Source organism: Otolemur garnettii, unplaced genomic scaffold, assembly GCF_000181295.1.
Source record: "Otolemur garnettii isolate 467f Iridium unplaced genomic scaffold, OtoGar3 scaffold00195, whole genome shotgun sequence".
NCBI classification, from domain to species: domain Eukaryota; kingdom Metazoa; phylum Chordata; class Mammalia; order Primates; family Galagidae; genus Otolemur; species Otolemur garnettii.
In genome coordinates, this window is record NW_003852590.1 from 1,609,151 (window position 1) to 1,619,146 (window position 9,996).

Consider the following 9,996-nt stretch of genomic DNA (forward strand, 5'->3'; position numbering starts at 1 on the left):
TACCTAGACCAGATGAAGTTCTATTCAAATTCTAAAATTTTAAAAGATGTTTTTATTAGAAAAGTAGTTGTGCAAAGTTTAAATCTCATGAGGGATTGGTAAATTGTTTATTTCACTGGATATGTATATATACATTTATATATATATAATACAACTAATGTTAACAGGGATATGAACATGTCCTACTTTTAAATACCAAATTTTGAGAACATTTTCTAAATAAATGATGTTTTGCCTCAAAACACTCTTCATTTTTCATATCCTAATGACACACAAGATTTCCAATTCCCGTGTAAGTGCTTCCATTTCATTTGAGGACAGGTGCCATATGAGGTCAAGAGTACAGTGGTTAAAACACGTAGTACATGCTGGCAGTAGTAGACATGACTTTTGGATAAAAGAATGAGAAGTTACTATATTTCCATCCAAAGTGTCAGTTAAAAACTAAGTCTTTGGTGGTGACGATGCTGTGGGTGGGGAGGACCTTGCATAGCTTTCTTTTTCTTGCTGTTTTTTACAGTGTTTCAAAAATATATACCCTGTTCCAAAACAAACCACTTAGTTTTAAGTAAGATAATAAAAGAATTTCAAAAATGTGAATGTTACTTTTTATTTTGATATAAAATTTTTGAAAAGAAATATGCTCCCTAAAGGGTAGGGAGCATGGTAATAACAAAGAGAATCAATCATCTAAGGAAGCTCAGAACAAATTACATTTGCTACAGGAGTAGATCCTTGTGTAACTGAGAAGTGATAGAATGATTTATTGTTTATTAAAATGCAAGATTATTTCCATATTCCTTAGAGTACCCATTGCTAAAATTAGTCAAGCAAAGGAATTGTGGATAAATTCACCCATTTTTAGTAAATAAAATAATTTTCAAAAAAAGTTAATTACTTGTCATTTTTTCTGTTCTTTTTCTCAGATCACAAATTTTAATTTGAGGTAACTAGTTTAATTTTGACAGAAAATACACAAAGAGTTTTTAGTTTATTATATGGTTTGAAAAAAAATTCATTCTAAATATCCATTCATATAGCATAATACCCAGGATGATAATTTGCATTGGTTTCTGAATTCATGGCAGGTAGAGCCATAGTATTTTGTATTGTTTGAACGAATGGGGTAGGCATAGTGACTTATCCCTGTAATTCCTGTGTTTTTGAAGGCCAAAGTGGTAGGGTTGCTTGAGGCCAGGAGTTAAAAAAAATCCTGGGCAACATAGTGAGACTCTGTTTCCACAGTACATTTTTTAAAACTAAAAAAATAATTATCCAGGGTGGTGTTGTGCACCTACAGTCCTAGCTTCTGGAAAGGCTAAGGCAGGAGTAGGAGGAGTACTTGAGCTCAGGAGTTCAAGGTTACAGCGGCTTATGTTCACACCCCTGTACTCCAGTGCCTGGCCAACAGAGGGAGATCCTGTCTCTTAAAAAATAAATAAAAAAAGAAAGAAAGAAAACACGAAGTTTGTATTACTTTCCTTTTGCTGTTTTAGCAAATTACTACTATTATAAACTCAGTGGCTTAAAACAACACATAATTATTATCTTAAGGTTTTTGGAGGTCAGGATTACAAAAGGCATTTCATGGGCTAAAATTAAGATGTCAGCAGAGCAGTGTTCTTCTCAAAAGACTCTAGAAGTACAAGGGGACATGAGCATGGGACTAACCAGGCCACTGCAAGCTACAACTTAAGAACCTATAAGCACCCACTTGAGTAGGTCCTGTGTGGGAAGTGGAGAACCCTGTGATACCTGGGACACTGGAACTGAACACTTCCCACATGCCCTGCCATATGCAGGGGGCCTGTGCCTATGGAACAGCCTGCAACTTATTTGGCTGGATTCTGCCCTCCAGGTCCGATCAGCCCCACTGTTTGCATAGCCTTTCTCTGGTTTCAGAGGCCCTGCTCAGAGGCTGTTTCTGGCTCCTCTCCAGCTCTAGCTCTCAGGATCTCATGCCCAAGCCTAGTGCTCTGAATTGGGGCTTTCTGACCTCACACCAGGCCAAAGAAACCACCCCCAATCTCTGGCACTGGACTTGGACCCTAAGGCCCCACCATAGTAGAGCTGAAAGAACTGTTCCAAAGTATAAAGCTCTGCCAGGGAATCCTAATCTCAAGTTGCCAGTACACTGTGACCTGCTTTAAGCAACCACACCCATAGTCCAGAGGTGCACAAAAACTTCATCCAGCTGCTTCTATTACCTCTGTGGGAAGACCCTGAGGAGAGCAATTTCCACAACACCAGTCTCAGTGAAGAAGTTCTCACTCAGCTCCCAAATCAAACACTCTTCAACTATCTGGTGAGCAGCCCAACCAGTATTCAGCACAGGCTTGAGTGGAGACAATCACAGGTGAATAGAACAAATCAGAATAGCTACATTATAGGCTCCTAATGCACACACCCCTCCTCTGCCAAGTCAACATTTCAAATAGGGAGGAAAAATAATTAAGTAGTGACCTCCTCTTACTCTATCAAGCAGGAGAATACCCACCAAGGAATAGGAGCCTTGCAAATTTATTAGCCCTGAATTAGAAAAACAGGTCAGATGAGAAGAAACCAGCAAAAGAACACTGATGACATGAATAATCAAAACAGATCATAATGGCACTATAGCAATGAACTCCACCTACAAGAAAATTATGAAAATGACAAATAGAATTCAAAATATGGATACAAATAAGATGAATGGAAATGAAGAGAAAGTAGAAAATCAATAAAAAGAATATCAAAAATTATTTCAAGAAATTAATGAAAAAGTCATTAAATTACTAGACAAAATTAGGAAGGATATAATAGAACTTAAAGAAATGAGAGAGTAACTCAGCAGTTTTCAAAACACAGTGGAAAGTTTCAGCAACAGATTAAACCAAGTTGAAGAGAGAATTTCAGAGTTTGAAGACAAAGATTTCAAGCTAATTCAATCATTTAAAGGGGCAAAGAAGAGAATCACAAAGGTAGAACAATTACTTAGAGAGATATGGGACTATGCAAAGTGAACAAACATACAGATTATAGGTATCCCAAAGGGAGAAGAAGAAAATGCTAAAAGAATGGAAATACATTTGAGAGAAATAGATATTCTGAAAACATTCCTAGTATCACCAGAGATCCAGACATCTAGATACAAGATGGTCATCAAACTCCAAAAACATTCTCAGCAAACAGGACATCCCCAAGATATGTCATAATTAACATGGCCAAAGTCAAAACGAAAGAGAAGATTCTACAAAAGCTAGGTGTAAGGAACAACTAACCTATAAGGGAAAACCCACCAGTATAATAGCAGATTTCTCAGTGGAAGCCTTAAAAGCCGGAAGAGAGTGGGTGCAATCTTCAACATTCCTAAAAAGAACAAGTGCCAACCTAGAATTTTGTATCCAGCAAAACTGAGTTTCATCTCTGAGGAAGAAATTAAGTCTTTTTTCAGAAAAAGAAATTCTGGGGAAATTTGTCAAGACCAGACCCCTAGCCCTCCTGAAAGTACTACATTATTCACAATCAACACAGTAGACAACTACCAGTGTAGAATAACCCAAAGGCTAAAGTTAAGAGCCCAGATACCACAATGACTCAACAAGTAAGAAAAAAAAATAATCAAGTGCTACTTAAAAGTATGAACCAAAATTCACCCACTTATCAATTATTTCAATAAATGTGAATGGCATTACTGATTGAGGTTACTAGAGATTTTACTTTTCTATCTAGTTAGTATGGCTAAAAGTTATCTATTTTATTTATTTTTAACAACCAACTTGTTGTTTCATTAATTTTCTGCATGATTCTTTTGTTTTCAATTTCATTAATCTCTGATTTAATTTTGAATATTAATTTTCTTCTGGGGGGTTTAGGCTTAACTGTTCTTCTTTTCCAATCCATAAGATGGTTTGGGAGTTTGTTAATGCATTTTCTTTCTATTTTTTGGATGTAGGCATCTAAAGTGATAAATTTTCTTCTCAGGACTGCCTTAGCTATATCCCGCAGGTTTTGGTAGCTTGTGTCTTCATTGTTGTTATACTCAAGGAAGTTAATGATTTCCTCTTTTATTTCCTCCTGCACCCAACTGTCATTCGGCATGAGGTTGTTTAATTCCCATGCCTTCATGTGGGGTTAAACGTTTTTGTTGGAGTTGAGTTCCACCTTTAGTGCTCTGTGGTCTGAGTAGATACAAGGTAAAAGTTAAATTCTTTTGATTCTGTTGAGATTTGTTTTGTGTCCTAGGATATGATCAATTTTGGAGAATGTTCCATGGGCTGATGAAAAGAATGTATAATCTTTAGCTTTGGGATGGAGTATTCTATATACATCTACCAAGCACAATTGTTCTAGGGTCTCATTTAAGTCCATTATATCTTTGTTTAATTTCTGCTTAGAAGATCTGTCCAGCTCTGTAAGAGGGGTGTTAAAGTCCCCTGTTATTATGGTGTTATAGGATCTGATATTTCTCAGACTAATTAAGGTCTGTTTCAAGAATCTGGGAGCATTTAAGTTGGGTGCATAAATATTTAGAATTGAAATATCTTCTTGTTTTATTTTTTTCTTGACCAATATGAAGCATCCATTTTTGTCTTTTTTGACTTTAGTTGCTCTAAATCCGCTTGTATCTGAAAATAAGATCACAACCCTTCTTTTCTTCTGAATTCCATTTGCCTGGAAAATTATCTCCCAACCCTTAACTATGAGTTTTAATTTGTCTTTTGAGGCTAGGTGCATTTCCTGCAGACAGCAAATGGATGTGTTGTGTTTTTTTTATCCAATCAGCCAGTCTATGACTCTTCAGTGGGGAATTCAAGCCATTAACATTTATTGAGATAATTGGTAAGTGCAGTAGCATTCTATTCATCTTATTTTGTGAAAGTCCATTGCTTAGTTTTATCTCTTGCATCATTGCTAGGTTCTGTCCTTCAATTTCTGGGTGCTTAATTTGTTCTGTAAGGCTAAGGAGACAACAACCAAAGCAAATAGACAAACTACATAATGAGAAAAGATATTTGCATATTTTGAATTGGACAGAAATTTGATAACTAGGATCTATAGAGAACTCAAATTAATCTACATGAAAAAAGGCAACAATCCCATAAAGCAGTGGGCAAGAGAAATGAATAAAACCTTCTCTAAAGAAGACAAATGAGGAACTAACAAACATATGAAAAAATGCTCATTGGCCCTGATTATTAGAGAAATACAAATCAAAACCACCTTGAGATATCATCTAACCCCAGCAAGAATGGCCCATATCACAAAATTTCAATACTGCAAATGCTGGTGTGGATGTGGAGAGATGGAAACACTTTTACACTGCTGGTGGGACTGCAAACTAATACAACCTTTTAAAAAGGAAGTATGGAGAACCCTCAAAGAACTCAAGCTAGACCTCCTATTTGATCCTGCAATCCCATTACTGAGCATCTACCCAGAAGGAAAAAAATCCTTTTACCATAAGGACACTTGCACTAGACTGTTTATCACAGCTCAATTTATAATCACCAAAATGTGGAAACAGCCTAAATGCCCACCAACCCAGGAATGAATTAACAAGCTGTGGTTAATTCCAAGCTGTGCTTGGAATTCTTTTCAGCCATTAAAAAAGATGGAGACTTTATATTCTTTGTATTAACTTGGATGGAAGCAGAACACATTGTTCTTAGTAAACCATCCCAAGAATGGAGAAGCAAGAATCCTATGTACTCAATTATTATATGAGGAAAGTTGATGACCTAGTACATGGTGGGGTGTGGGGGAAGGAGAGATCAGCGAAAGGGAAGGAGGGAGGGGATGGAGGAAGGGGAGAGCAGAGAGAGGGAAGGAGGGGAGGGGGTTGGGGGCTGATAGTGCAGGCAGGACACAATTATAAGAGGGACTTTACCTAACAAATGAAATCAATGTAACCTGGTTCTTTGTACCCTCAATGAATCCCTAATAATAATAATAATAAAGTGAATGGCAAAAATTCTCAACTGAAGAAAAATAGGCTGGTGGAATGGATAACAAAATACAAGCCAAGTATCTATTGTCTCTAGGAAACACTTCTCACTCACAAGAACTCATTTGAACTCAAGGTGAAGGAATAGAAAACAATATTTCATGCAAATACAAAGCAAAATAAAGCTGTTATAGCCATTCTTACATCAGATAACATAGACTTCAAAGCAACAAAATCAAAGAAAAACATAGATGGTCATTATATAATGATAAAGGGAACAGTTTAACTGAAAGACAATTCTAAATACTTATATACCAAATACAGGTGCACCATAATTTGCAAAGCAAACCCTACTAGATATAAACAAAGTGATAAACAGTACCATCAAAATAGCTGGGGATTTCACACCCCACTAACAGAACTGGACAGATTCTCCTAGCAGAAAATAAAGAAAGAAAGACAGGGATTAAACAGAACTGTAGAGAAAATTGTCCTAACAGACATTCACAGAAGATTCTACCTAAAAACTACTGAATCAGCTACAGAACATTCTCTAAGACTGAGCACATCTTAGGCCTCAAAACATGACTCAAAAAAATTAAGCAAAACAAAACAAAACACCAGAAATTATGCCAGGTATCTTCTTAGGGCAGAGTGTAATGTAAGTAAAAATTACTCCAAAAGAAACACTAGTTCTACAAAAAGTCGTGGAAATTAAATAACCTACTGATGAACTATTATTGGGTCAAGGAGAAAATTAAGATGGAAATCATAAGATCCTTGGGAACACAAGTTACCCAAATCTGTAGTTTTCAGCAAAAATAGTCCTAAGGTGAAAATGTATAGCTTTAAATGCCTATACCAAATAGACAGAAATCACACACCAATAATCAAATAAATTGTCTCTTGCATTTAGAAAAGGAAGACCAAACTAGTCCCAAATCCAGAAGAAGAAAAGAAATAACTAAGATCAGAGAAGAACTAAATAAAATCAGTAGCAAAAGAACTAACTATACAGAAGAGTAATGAAAGAAAAAGTTGGTTTGTTTGAAAATACAGAAAAAAAATCACCTGACCTCTTGCTAGGTTAACCGAAAACAAAAAAAGAATGAATGCTAATAAGCTCAATCAGAAGTAAAAATAAGAAATTATTACAACTGATACCATGGAGATACAAACCATCATCATTAAATCCTACAAAAATCTCTATGCCAAACACTTGAAAACATTGAGGAAATGGACAAATTCTTGAAAACATACAACCTCACTAAGCTAAATCAGGAAGAAATAGAACTCCTGTACAGGCCAATATCAAGCAATGAAATTGAAGCAGCAATAAAAAAAAAATCTTCCAAAAAAAATACCAGACCAGATGGTTTCACAGATAAATTTTACCAGACCTACAAAGAATAATTGCTACCCATGTTGCACAAATTAATAATACCAAGGAGTAAGAAATCCTCTCTAACACTTTCCAGGAAGCCAATATTATCTTGATATGAAAGCCAGAAAAGAACACAACAAAAAAAAGGAAGATGCAGATCAGTAACCTTTATGAATATAGATGCAAAAATTCTCAAAAAAATTCTAGCAAATCAAATTCAAGAACCCATCAAAAACAATTCACTACGACCAAGTAGGTTTCATCTGAAGGATGCAAGGAAGGTTCAATATATATAAATTCATAACTGTGATTTATAACATAAACAGAAGCAAAAACAAACACCACATAATCACCGCCAAAGAAACAAAAGAGCATTTGACAAAATTAACCACACCTTTTTGGTAAGAAGTCTTAGCAAAATTAGAATAGAGGGAATATATCTCATATGTCATAAAAGCCATGCACAGCAAACCCATTGCCAGCATCACATTGAACAGGAAAAAACTGAAATCATTCCCACTTAGAAGTGGAATCTGATAATGTTGCCCACTATCTTCACTTCTGTTCAATATGGTGCTACAAGTCCTAGCCAGAGCAATCAGATAAGTGAAGGAAATCAAGGGTATCCAAATGGAGAAAGAAGAGGTCAAGCTATCACTCTTGGCTGATGATATTATCTTATATCTAGAAAACTCCAAGAGTCCGCAAGAACTCCTAGAATGGATAAATAAATTCAGCAAAGTCTCAGGTTATAGGATAAATGTACACAAATCAGTAGCATTTCTATACATCACCCATAGTAAACCTGGGAACCAAATCTATGGCTCAATACCTTTTACAATAGCAAAGAAAATAAATTATCTAGAAATATATTTAACCAAGCAGGTGCAAAGCCTCTACAAGGAGAAGTATAAATCCCTGGGGAAGGAAATTGCAGAGAATGTAAACAGATGGAAAAATATATCATTATCACAGATCAACTGAATTAATATTGTTAAAATGTCTATAATACCCAAAGTAATTTACAGATTAAATGCCGTCCCCATTAAAGTACCAATATTATTTTTTCAAGATCTAGAAAAAAATAATTTTATGGCTAACTGGATACCAGAAAAGAGCCTGAATAGCCAAAACAATATTAAGCAAAAAGAACAAATTAGGAAGCATCACTTCATCAGACTTCAAGCTATATTACAAGGCAATAACAACAAAAGCAACAATGTACTGGCACAGGCTTAGACAGGTGAATCACAACTGAGAATCCAGTATAAAACCATCCTCATATTGCCATCTGATCTTTGACAAAACAGATGACAACATACACTGGGGAAAAGAATCCCTACTCAAGAAATGGTGCTTAGAAAATTGGATAGCCACCTGTAGGAGACTGAAATAAGATTTCCACCTCTCACCCCTCAAGAAAATTGATTCAAGATGGATAACAGACTTAAATCTAAGGCATAAAGCTATAAGAATACTAGAAGAAATTTTTGGAAAAATTTATATAGCTATCAGTCTATGAAGGGGTTTTGGCACAAGAAATAAAGAGCCTTTGACACCAAGTCTGTGTCAGAATACTGAGGAACTCAGGGAAAAATTTTCTCGAGCAAACCTTGGGTCTGTACTTATTATCAGAAAACAGGAAGAAGTAGATGAAAGCTGCTTATCTGACATGAGCACTGATAAGGGAGAACTTGTAGAAGATCAGATAGAATCTCTCCACCTTTGTTTTTTTAAAACCACAGACTTTGAGCACAACCTTGTCTTCAGGGTCAAGAAATCACTGGAATCCAGAGAATCTTTATTGCCACCTTCACAAAAACATTCCCTCTTAAAGGTCAGTTTTCTGCCTTCCTGCATATACACAACTTGCCTGCCATTCTCATGACTCGTTAGGTCTCTCAAACAGAACGCAAGCCTAAACTCAAGATTGGGGACAATTTTCCCTACAAGTCTAGGCAAAGAGTTCATAGGGAAGATCCCAAAGGCAATCATAGCAACAACAACAACAAAAATTAACAAATAGGACCTGATTAATTTAAAAACCTTCTCCACAGCCAAGGAAACAATGAATAGAGCAAATAGGTATCCTGCAGGATGAGAGAAAATATTTTCACTCTATACATCCAATAAAGGACATTAATCAGAATCTCCAAAGAATTCAAGCAGATCTAACACATTAAATAATCAAGCAACCTCATAAAAAGGTGGGCAAAAGACATGAACAGAAGTTTCTCAAAAGAAGATAGACTAATGGACAATAAACATGAAAAAATGCTCAGTGTCTCTAATCCTCAGGGAAATGAAAATCAAAACCACAATGACATATCAACTAACTCTAGTAAGAATAACTTTTATTGAAAAAGCCACAAACAACAGATGCTAACATGGATGCTGAAAGAAAGGAGCTCTTAATCACCGTAAGTGGGGCTGCAAACTAATGCAACTTAGGCTAGAGATACCTTGATGATCTAAAACAAGACCTACCATTTGATCTAACAATCCCTGTATTGAGTATTTACCCAAAGGAAAAAAAACCCTATTTTATCAAAAAGACATGCACTAGAATGTTTCTTGCAGCATGATTCACAATTGCAAAAATGTGAAATCAATCCAAGTGCCCATTACTACATGAGTGGAGTAATAAAATGTAGTATGTGTATACCATGCAGTAATACTCAGCTGT